Source organism: Hyperolius riggenbachi, chromosome 9 (genome assembly GCF_040937935.1).
Source record: "Hyperolius riggenbachi isolate aHypRig1 chromosome 9, aHypRig1.pri, whole genome shotgun sequence".
Classification (NCBI taxonomy): Eukaryota; Metazoa; Chordata; class Amphibia; order Anura; family Hyperoliidae; genus Hyperolius; species Hyperolius riggenbachi.
In genome coordinates, this window is record NC_090654.1 from 157,967,446 (window position 1) to 157,981,811 (window position 14,366).

Here is a 14,366-nt window from a genome sequence, read left to right on the forward strand (position 1 = left end):
CATTCTGTCTGTCCCTGTGCTATTTCTCTTTGAGGGCTATTCAGCCCTGCTTGATCCTGCTCGTACAATTTCCATCTGACACCTGTGGCAGGGCAGAGGCAGGGCTCGTCTGCACTCCACAGCTCCATCTGCCGGTGGGAATTGCCCTCTACCGGTGCATTGCACCTAACCTGGGTTCTACCTAAATTATACGCTTGTGGAGGATTTCAAATGCTCTTATATGTATATATTGCCAGGGCCAGTTCTAGACTTTTTGCTGCATGAAGCAAACATTGTGAGGACGATCCTCCCCCCCATCCTGCCCCCACACATCTGAAATGCAATAATTACCCTACATATGACACGCAGCAAACAACCCACATATATACTGCAACAAGTATCATCACTGGTGTCAGTGGGCAATATAGATGCAAAGAATACCCCAACATGCTGCATAATACCAACAGAGGTGTGTGGCGCCCTCCAGGGACTTAAATACACACCTTGAATACAAATCAGATGCAATCTAAGCACTAAACCCTAATCTAGATAAATTGAATGCAAATTGATACACATGGATGCAGCTAGCCACAAGTAGACCATTTTGTACAACAGGAAGAAATTGGCAGCACTTTCAAATGGAGGCTGCACCCAAATTGACCAGCTGCATAGATGTGCAGAGTCCAAAACACAGGCAGATTACATAAATTGCATTCAAAGCAAATGTAGCAAATGGAGGACGTTAGCTTCCAGAAATAGTTTGTGCGTTGATTTTTTTTTTTTAAATTTTTTAGACTCTTTATTTTCCGAAAAAGATTAACAAATTACGTCAGATAACTGTTGAGAAGAATCAACATAAGTCAATATAAATATACAGGATCACAACAGACAATATCATGAAACATTCCACAATATGCATTCCATAAATAGACACAGTAGCTCCGCAATTGTGGATGAAAGCATCATCTAGTATTAGTCACAAAATCTCCAGGCGTATGACTGCTCAAAGCATATAAAACACTCTAAGAATGCAATCCATACCCTCACCTATTCGCAAGATTTTTAAGAACATATTACCCACATACTGTAACTCCCTCAATTTTGTAATTGATCTCTTGTATTCTCACTGCACGCGAGGTTTTGTGTGTAAATATGCAAATGTTGGTTCTCTGCGCTGGGGATAAGGTCCTCCCCAGCTCTGTTTCCCAGGAGTGGAAGAACAGCATTGCAAGGATTGCCAACATGGTGAGTAGCTCATAGATTTAGAGATGTCTTTTTAATCAGGCCCACGCCTTTACAAAGATCTTCAAGTCCATGCATTGTCTAACCTGCAATGGATCCACACCCCGCATCATCAAATAATGTCAATTCTGAAGGTATTCCCACCACCAGTTAATATTTGTGCAGTTCGGTTTCCGGCAGACATCTATCAAGGACACCCATTGCCCCCAGTACACATATCTGAGAATCTCAGTTGCCTATGCCTACGTCGCCTGTTGCCTGCATATCCTGCTCTGTCCCCTCCTATGTCTGGGTTATCTGAAACAGGCATCAGGGATGATGGTCCCGGTGCTATATTTAGTGCTTTATTAGCGTTATGGAAGACGTTCAGGGTCACCTGGCTTAGAAGAGGAAGCTGCCACTTTGCCTTTGGTTTCTGAAGGGTCCACTTTAACCACTTGAGGACCACAGTCTTTCTACCCCTTAAGGACCGGCCACTTTTTTTCCATTCAGACCACTGCAGCTTTCACGGTTTATTGCTCGCTCATACAACCTACCACCTAAATGAATTTTGGCTCCTTTTCTTCTCACTAATAAAGCTTTCTTTTGGTGCTATTTGATTGCTCCTGCGATTTTTACTTTTTATTATATTCATCAAAAAAGACATGAATTTTGGCAAAAAAATGATTTTTTTAACTTTCTGTGCTGACATTTTTCAAATAAAGTAAAATTTCTGTATACATGCAGCGCGAAAAATGTGGACAAACATGTTTTGGATAAAAAAAAACCCATTCAGTGTATATTTATTGGTTTGGGTAAAAGTTATAGCGTTTACAAACTATGGTGCAAAAAGTGAATTTTCCCATTTTCAAGCATCTATGACTTTTCTGACCCCCTGTCATGTTTCATGAGGGGCTAGAATTCCAGGATAGTATAAATACCCCCCAAATGACCCCATTTTGGAAAGAAGACATCCCAAAGTATTCACTGAGAGGCATAGTGAGTTCATAGAAGATATTATTTTTTGTCACAAGTAAGCGGAAAATGACACTTTGTGACAAACAAACAAAAAAAAAAAGTTTCCATTTCTTCTAACTTGCAACAAAAAAAAATGAAATCTACCACGGACTCACCATGCCCCTCTCTGAATACCTTGAAGGGTCTACTTTCCAAAATGGGGTCATTTGTGGGGTGTGTTTACTGTCCTGACATTTTGGGGGGTGCTAAATTGTAAGCACCCCTGTAAAGCTTAAAGGTGCTCATTGGACTTTGGGCCCCTTAGCGCAGTTAGGCTGCAAAAAAGTGCCACACATGTGGTATTGCCGTACTCAGGAGAAGTAGTATAATGTGTTTTGGGGTGTATTTTTACACATACCCATGCTGGGTGGGAGAAATATCTCTGTAAATGACAATTTGTTAATTTTTTTTACACACAATTGTCCATTTACAGAGATCTTTCTCCCACTCAGCATGGGTATGTGTAAAAATACACCCCAAAACACATTATACTACTTCTCCTGAGTACGGCGATACCACATGTGTGGCACTTTTTTGCACCCTAACTGCGCTAAAGGGCCCAAAGTTCAATGAGTACCTTTAGGATTTCACAGGTAATTTTGAGAAATTTCGTTTCAAGACTACTCCTCACGGTTTAGGGCCCCTAAAATGCCAGGGCAGTATAGGAACCCCACAAATGACCCCATTTTAGAAAGAAGACACCCCAAGGTATTCCGTTAGGAGTATGGTGAGTTCATAGAAGATTTTATTTTTTGTCACAAGTTAGTGGAAAATGACACTTTGTGAAAAAAAACAATAAAAATCAATTTTCCGCTAACTTTTGACAAAAAATAAAATCTTCTATGAACTTACCATACTCCTAACGGAATACCTTGGGGTGTCTTCTTTCTAAAATGGGGTCATTTGTGGGGTTCCTATACTGCCCTGGCATTTTAGGGGCCCTAAACCGTGAGGAGTAGTCTGGAAATCAAATTCCGCAAAATGACCTGTGAAATCCTAAAGATACTCATTGGACTTTGGGCCCTTTAGCGCAGTTAGGGTGCAAAAAAGTGCCACACATGTGGTATCGCCGTACTCGGGAGAAGTAGTACAATGTGTTTTGGGGTTTATTTTTACACATACCCATGCTGGGTGGGAGAAATAACTCTGTAAATGGACAATTGTGTGTAAAAAAATCAAAAGAGTGTCATTTACAGAGATATTTCTCCCACCCAGCATGGGTATGTGTAAAAATACACCCCAAAACACATTATACTACTTCTCCCGAGTATGGCAATACCACATGTGTGGCACTTTTTTGCACCCTAACTGCGCTAAAGGGCCCAAAGTCCAATGAGTATCTTTAGGATTTCACAGGTCATTTTGCGGAATTTGATTTCCAGACTACTCCTCACGGTTTAGGGCCCCTAAAATGCCAAGGCAGTATAGGAACCCCACAAATGACCCCATTTTAGAAAGAAGACACCCCAAGGTATTCCGTTAGGAGTATGGTGAGTTCATAGAAGATTTTATTTTTTGTCACAAGTTAGTGGAAAATGACACTTTGTGAAAAAAACAATAAAAATCAATTTTCCGCTAACTTTTGACAAAAAATAAAATCTTCTATGAACTTACCATACTCCTAACGGAATACCTTGGGGTGTCTTCTTTCTAAAATGGGGTCATTTGTGGGGTTCCTATACTGCCCTGGCATTTTAGGGGCCCTAAACCGTGAGGAGTAGTCTGGAAATCAAATTCCGCAAAATGACCTGTGAAATCCTAAAGATACTCATTGGACTTTGGGCCCTTTAGCGCAGTTAGGGTGCAAAAAAGTGCCACACATGTGGTATCGCCGTACTCGGTAGAAGTAGTACAATGTGTTTTGGGGTGTATTTTTACACATACCCATGCTGGGTGGGAGAAATATCTCTGTAAATGGACAATTGTGTGTAAAAAAATCAAAAGATTGTCATTTACAGAGATATTTCTCCCACCCAGCATGGGTATGTGTAAAAATACACCCCAAAACACATTATACTACTTCTCCCGAGTACGGCAATACCACATGTGTGGCACTTTTTTGCACCCTAACTGCGCTAAGGGGCCCAAAGTCCAATGAGTATCTTTAGGATTTCACAGGTCATTTTGCGGAATTTGATTTCCAGACTACTCCTCACGGTTTAGGGCCCCTAAAATGCCAGGGCAGTATAGGAACCCCACAAATTACCCCATTTTAGAAAGAAGACACCCCAAGGTATTCCGTTAGGAGTATGGTGAGTTCATAGAAGATTTTATTTTTTGTCACAAGTTAGTGGAAAATGACACTTTGTGAAAAAAACAATAAAAATCAATTTTCCGCTAACTTTTGACAAAAAATAAAATCTTCTAGGAACTTACCATACTCCTAACGGAATACCTTGGGGTGTCTTCTTTCTAAAATGGGGTCATTTGTGGGGTTCCTATACTGCCCTGGCATTTTAGGGGCCCTAAACCGTGAGGAGTAGTCTGGAAATCAAATTCCGCAAAATGACCTGTGAAATCCTAAAGATACTCATTGGACTTTGGGCCCTTTAGCGCAGTTAGGGTGCAAAAAAGTGCCACACATGTGGTATCGCCGTACTCGGGAGAAGTAGTACAATGTGTTTTGGGGTGTATTTTTACACATACCCATGCTGGGTGGGAGAAATAACTCTGTAAATGGACAATTGTGTGTAAAAAAATCAAAAGATTGTCATTTACAGAGATATTTCTCCCACCCAGCATGGGTATGTGTAAAAATACACCCCAAAACACATTATACTACTTCTCCCGAGTACGGCAATACCACATGTGTGGCACTTTTTTGCACCCTAACTGCGCTAAAGGGCCCAAAGTCCAATGAGTATCTTTAGGATTTCACAGGTCATTTTGCGGAATTTGATTTCCAGACTACTCCTCACGGTTTAGGGCCCCTAAAATGCCAGGGCAGTATAGGAACCCCACAAATTACCCCATTTTAGAAAGAAGACACCCCAAGGTATTCCGTTAGGAGTATGGTGAGTTCATAGAAGATTTTATTTTTTGTCACAAGTTAGTGGAAAATGACACTTTGTGAAAAAAACAATAAAAATCAATTTTCCGCTAACTTTTGACAAAAAATAAAATCTTCTATGAACTTACCATACTCCTAACGGAATACCTTGGGGTGTCTTCTTTCTAAAATGGGGTCATTTGTGGGGTTCCTATACTGCCCTGGCATTTTAGGGGCCCTAAACCGTGAGGAGTAGTCTGGAAATCAAATTCCGCAAAATGACCTGTGAAATCCTAAAGATACTCATTGGACTTTGGGCCCTTTAGCGCAGTTAGGGTGCAAAAAAGTGCCACACATGTGGTATCGCCGTACTCGGGAGAAGTAGTACAATGTGTTTTGGGGTGTATTTTTACACATACCCATGCTGGGTGGGAGAAATAACTCTGTAAATGGACAATTGTGTGTAAAAAAATCAAAGATTGTCATTTACAGAGGTATTTCTCCCACCCAGCATGGGTATGTGTAAAAATACACCCCAAAACACATTGTACTACTTCTCCCGAGTACGGCGATACCACATGTGTGGCACTTTTTTGCACCCTAACTGCGCTAAGGGGCCCAGAGTCCAATGAGTACCTTTAGGCTTTACAGGGGTGCTCAAAATTTAGCACCCCGCCCACTTGCCAGGACAGTTAACAAACCCCACAAATGACCCCATTTTGGAAAGAATACATGCTAAGGTATTCCATGAGGGCCATGGTGAGTTCATAGAAAATTTTATTTTTTGTCACAAGTTAGCGGAAAATGACATTTTGTGAAAAAAAAAAAAAAAAAACACAAAACCACAATTTCTGCTAACTTGTGACAAAAAATAAAACATTCTATGAACTCACCATGCACCTCACGGAATACTTTGGGGTGTCCTCTTTCCAAAATGGCATCATTCGTGGGGTCTGTCCTGGCATTTTAGGGTCTCTGCAATCATTACATGTATGGCCAGTATTAGGAGTTTCTGCTATACTCCTTATATTGGGCATAAGGGTAATGCACTGTGGGCTGAAAGGAAAAATGAACGTCAAACAATCAATCAATGTGGATGAAAAAATATCTGCCAAAAAATTTTGAAAAAAAAAAAAAAAGAGGAGGAAGGCGTCTGCCAGGACATAGGAGCTGCCGCCCCAAAAATCCAAACCCACCAGCTCGTATGCCCTGGCAAACCTGATTTATCCATTCACACCGATCGATGTGGATGAACAAATCATTGCCAGAGTTCATTTTTGATACAAAGTGTTTGCCAAAGCATATAAATCCCCAACACCACTCCTCGGCCCATATGCCTCGGCAAACGTATCTTTTTGACTGCGGAGGAGAAATCTCGTCCTGCAGCGCTGCATGCACCGACTTGTGTGTAAGCTGACAGACGCGCAATGTTCTGTCAGGATGCACCATCAGTGCTGCAGCTGATTGACGGTCTGGATAGAAAAAAAGAGAGAAGAAAAAAAGACAAAACAATACAAAAAGGAGGGGAAGGCGTCTGCCAGGACATAGGAGCTGCCGCCCCAAAAATCCAAACCCACCAGCTCGTATGCCCTGGCAAACCTGATTTATCCATTCACACCGATCGATGTGGATGAACAAATCATTGCCAGAGTTCTTTTTTGATACAAAGTGTTTGCCAAAGCATATGAATCCCCAACACCACTCCTCGGCCCATATGCCTCGGCAAACGTATCTTTTTGACTGCGGAGGAGAAATCTCGTCCTGCAGCGCTGCATGCACCGACTTGTGTGTAAGCTGACAGACGCGCAACGTTCTGTCAGGATGCACCATCAGTACTGCAGCTGGTTAGTCATTCGCTCGGTCCACCTGGAAGGTTATTGGATGGAAAAAGAGAAAAAAAAAAACAAAAAACAAGCAAGCAGCAAAGCAATTACTTCATTAACATTAATAACCTTTGAACTTTTTTAATAAAAAACTTAACATTGCAAACCAAACATTAACTTCTTTGCTTACCTGTTTTTTGTTTTTTTTTAACTTACCTCCCGAGGACAAACCTCTCCTCCCCCATGGAACAATGTGCGAAGTGCAAATTGCACAGAGTTGTGGCGAAATACATTACGCAATTTGTCCCAAGTGAAAGGAGAGGTTTCTGGCAGCCCTGTGTATTAGGGTCTCTGGAAACCCGATGTTTGGTTTCACACTGCATATTGACATATCCGGTGGGTCGAGCCCGCTGCACCGTATCGTCCAAAACAGACCTTCAGGCAATACCACAAGAGTAGCATTCGGCCTAGGAATGAACTGCGTCGCCATAGACTAACATGACTTCCGCGCCGATCGATATTGCCACAGAAGCGACGCAGTAACGTAGGCATGCACTAGCGTTAAGTCAAGCACTTCCGGCGTAGGGGGGGACCGCAAAGTGTGACTTTTGCTAGGCATTTTGCCCTAACGCATCGCAACAGTGTGAAATAGCACTGAGAGACCCTTGTGTGCCTACCGCTGTGTGTGGAGTTCCCTACTCTCTAATAGTGTACCTGCTCGTGGTACCTCTCAAAACACTCCCCTAGGCATAGGCCAGGCTGGTCAGGACAGGTGGAACAATAAACAGTGGTGTCACGCCTTATTCCAGCCCTGCTGCAGACACGACAGCGTTTTCTTCGGATTCGTTGACCTGGGGTAGTCGGAATTGGATAGGCGTAATGCCTTCCATGCAGCCGGCTAGTTGCATCTTGGGGTTGGGCCACGGCACCTCCTGGATACAGGAGTTCCATCACGATCTGTTTATTAAATTGAATAAACGAGCCAGTTCTCCCAGCCTTACTGTAGAGAACAAAGCTGTTGTAAATTGCCAATTGAATGAGGTAAAAAGACACTTTTTTATACCAGCGTCTTGTTTTTCGGGCAACTAAATAGGGCGCTAACCTCTGGTCATTGAAGTCCACCCCTCCCATGTTAGTATTATACTCGTGGACGACAAGGGGTTTTTCAATGACCTTAGTTCGCCGTTGAATTTCAACTGTCGTGTCTGCGTGAATGGTGGACAGGAAGTAAACCTCCCTCTTGTCCTTCCATTTCACCGCGAGCAGGTCGTCAGCACACAAGGCGGCCCTCTGCCCCCGTTGAAGTCTGGTGGTAATGAGCCGTTGGGGGAAGCCCCGGCGACTAGGCCGCACGGTGCCACAGCATCGGATTTTTTCTATTTTTAAGTGCTGAAAGAGGGCCACACTTGTGTAATAATTGTCCACAAAAAGATGGTACCCCTTCTGGAACAAGGGTGACACCAAGTCCCACACAACCTTTCCACTGCTCCCCAGGTAGTCAGGGCATCCGACCGGCTCCAATTTTGAGTCTTTTCCCTCATAGACCCTAAAATAAGATGTATAGCCTGTGGCCGTTTCACAGAGCTTATACAGTTTCACCCCATACCGGGCGCGCTTGTTTGGGATGTACTGTTTGATGCGAAGGCGCCCGGTAAAGCGTATGAGGGACTCGTCTACGCAGATGTCCTGGTCAGGGGTATAAGCATCTGCAAATCTGGATGACAGGTGGTCTATGAGGGGTCGAATTTTGTGGAGCCGGTCAAAAGCAGGGTGGTCACTTCGATGACAGGTTTCGTTGTCATTGAAGTGCAGGAAGAGCAGGATGTTCTCAAATCGTGTCCTGGACATGGCAGCAGAGTACAGGGGAACATGATGTGCTGGGTCCGTAGACCAATAAGACCGCAACACATTCTGCTTTACTAGTCCCGTGTGAAGGAGAAGGCCCAAAAAAATGTTCATTTCGGAAACTTGGACTGGTTTCCACCGAAAAGGCTGGGCAAGGTACTTTTCTGGATTGGCGGTTATATATTGTGTGGCCTTACGGTTGGTCTCTGCTACAATTAAGTCCAAGAGATCCTGGGTGAAGAACAGATAGAAAAAGTCTAGGGCCGATCCTAGATTATCTGTCTCCACCTGGACTCCAGACTGGACGGTGAAAGGGGAAGTACGGGTGCGGCGGAATCAGGGGATTGCCAATTTGGGTTTGCCAGCACCTCTGGTAAATTAGGGGTAGTACGGGCCCGTCTTCTTGGTGGCTGCGACTGGGATCTTACTGCACGTGCCACCGAACCAGTTTCAACTTCCATGCTGGTGCTCGCCACTTCACCAGGGTCTACGGAAGTACTGGTGCTAGGTCCAGGAGATGTTGTGCTGCTCGTGCCTGCCCCACCATGAAATCTCAGACCAGCACGAACACCACTCTGCTGCCCTTGAGGCTGATCCTGCGCCACCTGCGGTCCAACAACATGGGGTGTGGTACGCCTGGCTTTAGCCGGGACCTCAACCTCGTCATCACTATCGGTCAGTGAGCCACTGCTCAATTCAGGTTCAAACTCTGACCCGGAAGATTCGTCGAATGAGGCGTCCCAATCGTCCTCATCCGACTGGGCCATGTACCTGAGAACCTCATCATCGGAATACCCCTTTCTTGCCATGGTGGGCTGCTAAATTTAGGGGGTATTCCTCTGAGACTACGCAGAAAAAAGAGCACCTACCTAGCAAAAGGGAGTATTTGAGAGGTAGAAAGCTGTGCTCACTGAGTTTTGATAAAAAAAATAAATCAAAACTGAGGTTTACAGTGCCACAGCTATTGTACAGTGTTTTTTGCAGTGATCAGAAAAAAAATTCTGTCACTGCGGTGGGGCGGGCTGAACGCAAGTGCAGGCGAACGATCAGGCCTGATCGGGCAAACACTGCGTTTTTTTTTGTGGATCCTAGTGACCCTAATAGATCTGACTGCGATCAGTAATGATCACTTACAGATACTATATAGTACCAATGTTGATTAGCGACAGTGATGACGCTAATTAGTGACTGTGGTGCAGTGGGCTGAGCACTAACTGACACTTACAAAGGGGCCTAGCTAACTGGCCTAACTGCTAACACTAGTGATACTAAAAAAGTGACAGTTTTCACTGTTTTTAGATCACTTGGATAGTGACAGGGGGGTGGTGGCGAGTGGGGAATCGGAGGCAATCAGAAACAATCACAGGACAATCAAAGGCAATCACAGGGCAATCGCAGGCCAATCACAGGGCACTCAATTCCCGGGACAATCAAAGTCAATCACAGGGCAATCAAACCAATCACGACACAATCAAAGCAAATCACAGGCCAATCAAAGCAAATCACAGGCCAATCACAGGCCAATCACAGGGCAATCAAACCAATCACGACACAATCAAAGCCGATCACAGGCCAATCACAGGGCAATCAAAGCCGATCACGGGACAATCAAAGCCGATCACGGGACAATCAAAGCCGATCACGGGACAATCAAAGACGATCACAGGCCAATCAAAGGGCAATCACAGGGCAATCACGGGACAATCAAAAAAAATCACGGGACAATCAAATACAATTACAGCACAATAAAATTGAATGTCAGCACAATGAAATTGAATGTCAGCACAATCAAATACAATTGCAGCACAATCAAATACAATGCACTGGGAAGGTGATTGGGGGGGGGGGGGCTGAGGGCGATCTAAGGGTGTGGTGGGTTGATTAGGTGCCCGCACGGGGCAGACTGGGTCCTGATCTGGTGGGTGGCAGACACAGGGGGTGACGATAGGAGATCAGTGAGGGATTACAGAGGAGAATAGATGTAAACAATGCACTGGGGAGGTTATCAGGAGGGGGGGGGTCTGAGGGCAATCTGAGGGTCTGGGTGGGTGATCAGGTGCCCCCAAGGGACAGTTTAGGGTCTGCGCTGATGGGTGGTGGTGACAAGGGGTGATAGACAGGTGATAGATGGGTGATAGACAGGTGATCAGTGGGTAAGACAGCTATATAGCTGTATACAGCATACAGGGGGGTGGTCTGGGAGGGGGGTCTGGGGGGGATCTGAGGGTAGGGGGGGTGATCAGGGGACCCTAGGAGGCAGTTAGGGACCTAACCTAGGGGATAGCGTCCCTAGATAGTGACAGGGAGTGATTGATGGGTTTTTAGGTGGGTGGTGGGGTGCAGATGCTGGTGTGCTGGGGTGGTCAGGGGGGTTCTGAGGGCTGGGGTGGGCGATCGGGGGGTCTGTGTAGCTAAAGGTGTGTTTTGTTATACTTAGCTGCAAGGCTGCCGTCCTCTCTGATGGTCGCACGACGAGTGACCATCAGCGGAGGAGGCAGCCAGTATAATACACTTTGTTACAATAACAAAGTGTATTATACTCCTCTGATTGGCCGGATCGCCGCATTTGAAACCCGCCGGCGCTGCTAATTGGCCGGCGGGTTTCCGTGCAGAGTGGGCGGAGCCTATTGCCGGCGGCGATCGCGTCATTGATGACGCGATCGCCGCACAGCCACTGCTGATGCCGCCCCCGCCGATGGGCGTATTGCGGTCGTTTGGGCCCGGTCTTTGCCGCCTCCCATCGGCTGGGGGCGGTCCTCAAGTGGTTAAACTCGGTAGGGGGTAGCACATGAGAGCCTCTTCTAGATCCGTCCACTGTTTACATTTGTAATGTGTATTCCAGTCAATAGTTTTGGTTAAAATTGAGGCATAGTAGTATCTTCACACATTAGGTAAAGCTAATTCCCCTTCTTGCTTTGGACAAAACAGAATATCTCCCTTAAAGTGGTATACAACCCAGCATTTCTTCTTTGCTCTAAAAGTTTATTTATAGCATATAATATACTACCACAATTTTTGTTAGCAGAACAGCATTCAAAGGGTTAAACACAGGACTTACTTTTCAATAGAATGCTCCCTGCAGGGATATCCTCATCCAAATTGGTGATAACATTATCTTGTTTATGATACCTCTGGGTCAATCCTAATCCTAGGTCTGTGAGCATGGCGTAAACAAGGATCCTTATCTTAGCTAACAACCTCTAACCCCATTGAGATGGTCTGTTTGAATTAAGGCATCTTAATGACATGTATTTATGCTTAAAAAAAATATCTGTTTTCCTTTTTGATGTTGCATGTATATAGCTGTCTGTACCACCAGCTTGCAAACTAACAGGATATAAGCCCGACGAAGGCTGCAAGGCCGAAAGCTCGCTTATTTTTATTTATTTTTAGTTAGCCAATAAATGGTATCATCCTGATTTAAAACTTTTACTGATGGCTAACACGGTACAATACCCTACTGCTACTACTTTACTTAATTGTAGCAGAGAGGAATGTAAACATTCCCTGACTGTGTGCAGAAACTTCTTCTAATGTGTCCTGAACTGAAACACTGCTTATAAATCATTACTGGGTACATTACAAATATAAATACACCAGTTATGAATAAAATGCAATGGCATCTTTCAGAGCAAATAAAACTGTACTTTGGAAACTTGTACTTTCTTAATGAATAATAATACTTATGCACAAAAGCAAATATGATAACTATGTGGAATATAAAAGTAGGAAAACAATTTTTTATTGAATATTATGTTAGAATTTAATACTGATTTAAGGCGAGGTGGCTTACCCTTCCAAATGTATGTTAAAGTATATAAGTCAAGTGGAGGGACTGCTTCCATCACCAATCGACCATTCATACAAGAGCAGGGACACACCGACCAATGATATGCAAAAAGAGAAAAAGAAATCCCGCTGCATTGTACGGTTGAATAAAAGTCCAATTTTTATTGTGACATTTATGGACACAAGGAAAAGCTCACGCGTATCGGAGCAGACATGTCTTCATAATCATAGCTATGATTAAGGAGCCATGTCTGCTCCAATACACGTGAGCTTTTCCTTGTGACCATAAATATCACAATAAAAATTGGACTTTTATTTGACCGTACAGTGCAGCAGGATTTCTTTTTCTATTGTGACATTTATTTTTATTGTGACATTTATAGACACAAGGAAAAGCTCACACTGTAAAAAGGAGAGGGATATATTAATAGGAAGCGTCTGGAAGAGATACAACAGCCTGGACATTGCATTCATTTTGATCACTGAAATCCTACCCAACCAGGAGAGCTGTGGTAGGTCCCACCTCTGCAAATCCGAGGTTAAAGCGGACCCAAACCAAACATTTTTTTTTAATTAAAAATATTTAGTTGCACCACTCTGACACATACAAAGATAAATAAACACTCCTTCAAACCTATTATCATTTCAGTGCATGCTTTTCACCCTTCTCTTTTCATAACTATGGTTATACTGGGGGCAGCCATTAGCAATTCCTCCATTGCCGGACACCATCTACTCCACCAGTTTGCCGGATTTTGTCCCGGCAATTTGAAAGGAAGGGAGGGGTTCCTCCAATAAATGTAAAATATTTTATATTTGTCATCATGCAGCTGAAAAAAGGCTGCTATTTATTATTATAATTTAGAAAATAGATTTTATTTCTGAAATCTTGTATTTTTAATTTGGGTCCACTTTAAAGTTGCAAGCATTGGAGGAAAGTTCAAAGCATAGACTGAGCTGATCGAACTAGCAATATTGGTCCACAAGTATCTAATCAGTGTGGAGTTCCTTTTAAAGGGTAAATTTTGTTTAAGTTGCTCCACAAGCTCCTCTGACAAGCCTGCATTGTACGCTTCACACTTATCGAAGTTAATTTTGAAAAAGGATAACCTGCCAAAGCGCTCAAGTTCTGTAATTAAGTTTGGTAAGGCTATGATATCCTTTGTAAGAAAGAACAGCAAGTCGTCCATGTAAGCGGCCACTTTCTGCTCCGTGGACCCAATCATTAATCTTGAAATTGAATTATTACATCGAACATAGCACAGAAAAGGCTCCAGGACCAGAGAAAATAAAAGCGGGGAAAGCTGGCACCCCTACCAATCTTGATTCGCAAAGGGTCCAAGAGAACACCATTAACCATGCTCTTAGCAGACGGGTCTGCATACAGAGAGTTAATGCATGTCAACATTCTGTCACCTACATTGATGCTTCTCAGGATGGCCTTCATCCATCTCCAGCCCACGCAGTCAAAAGCCTTTTCGGCATCTGTCGAAAGTAGCATGCATGGGATGTGGTTAGACCGCGAGTTCTGGAGCAGATCCAACGCTCGAATTGTGTTGTCTCGGGCCTATCTGTTAGGGATGAACCCGACTTGTCTCAATGGACCAGGTAAACCATGTATTCGGCAGTCTATTGGCCAGGACCTTCCAAAGAATCTTCAGATCCAAATTCAATAGCGATAGTGGCCTGTAGCTGCCACATGC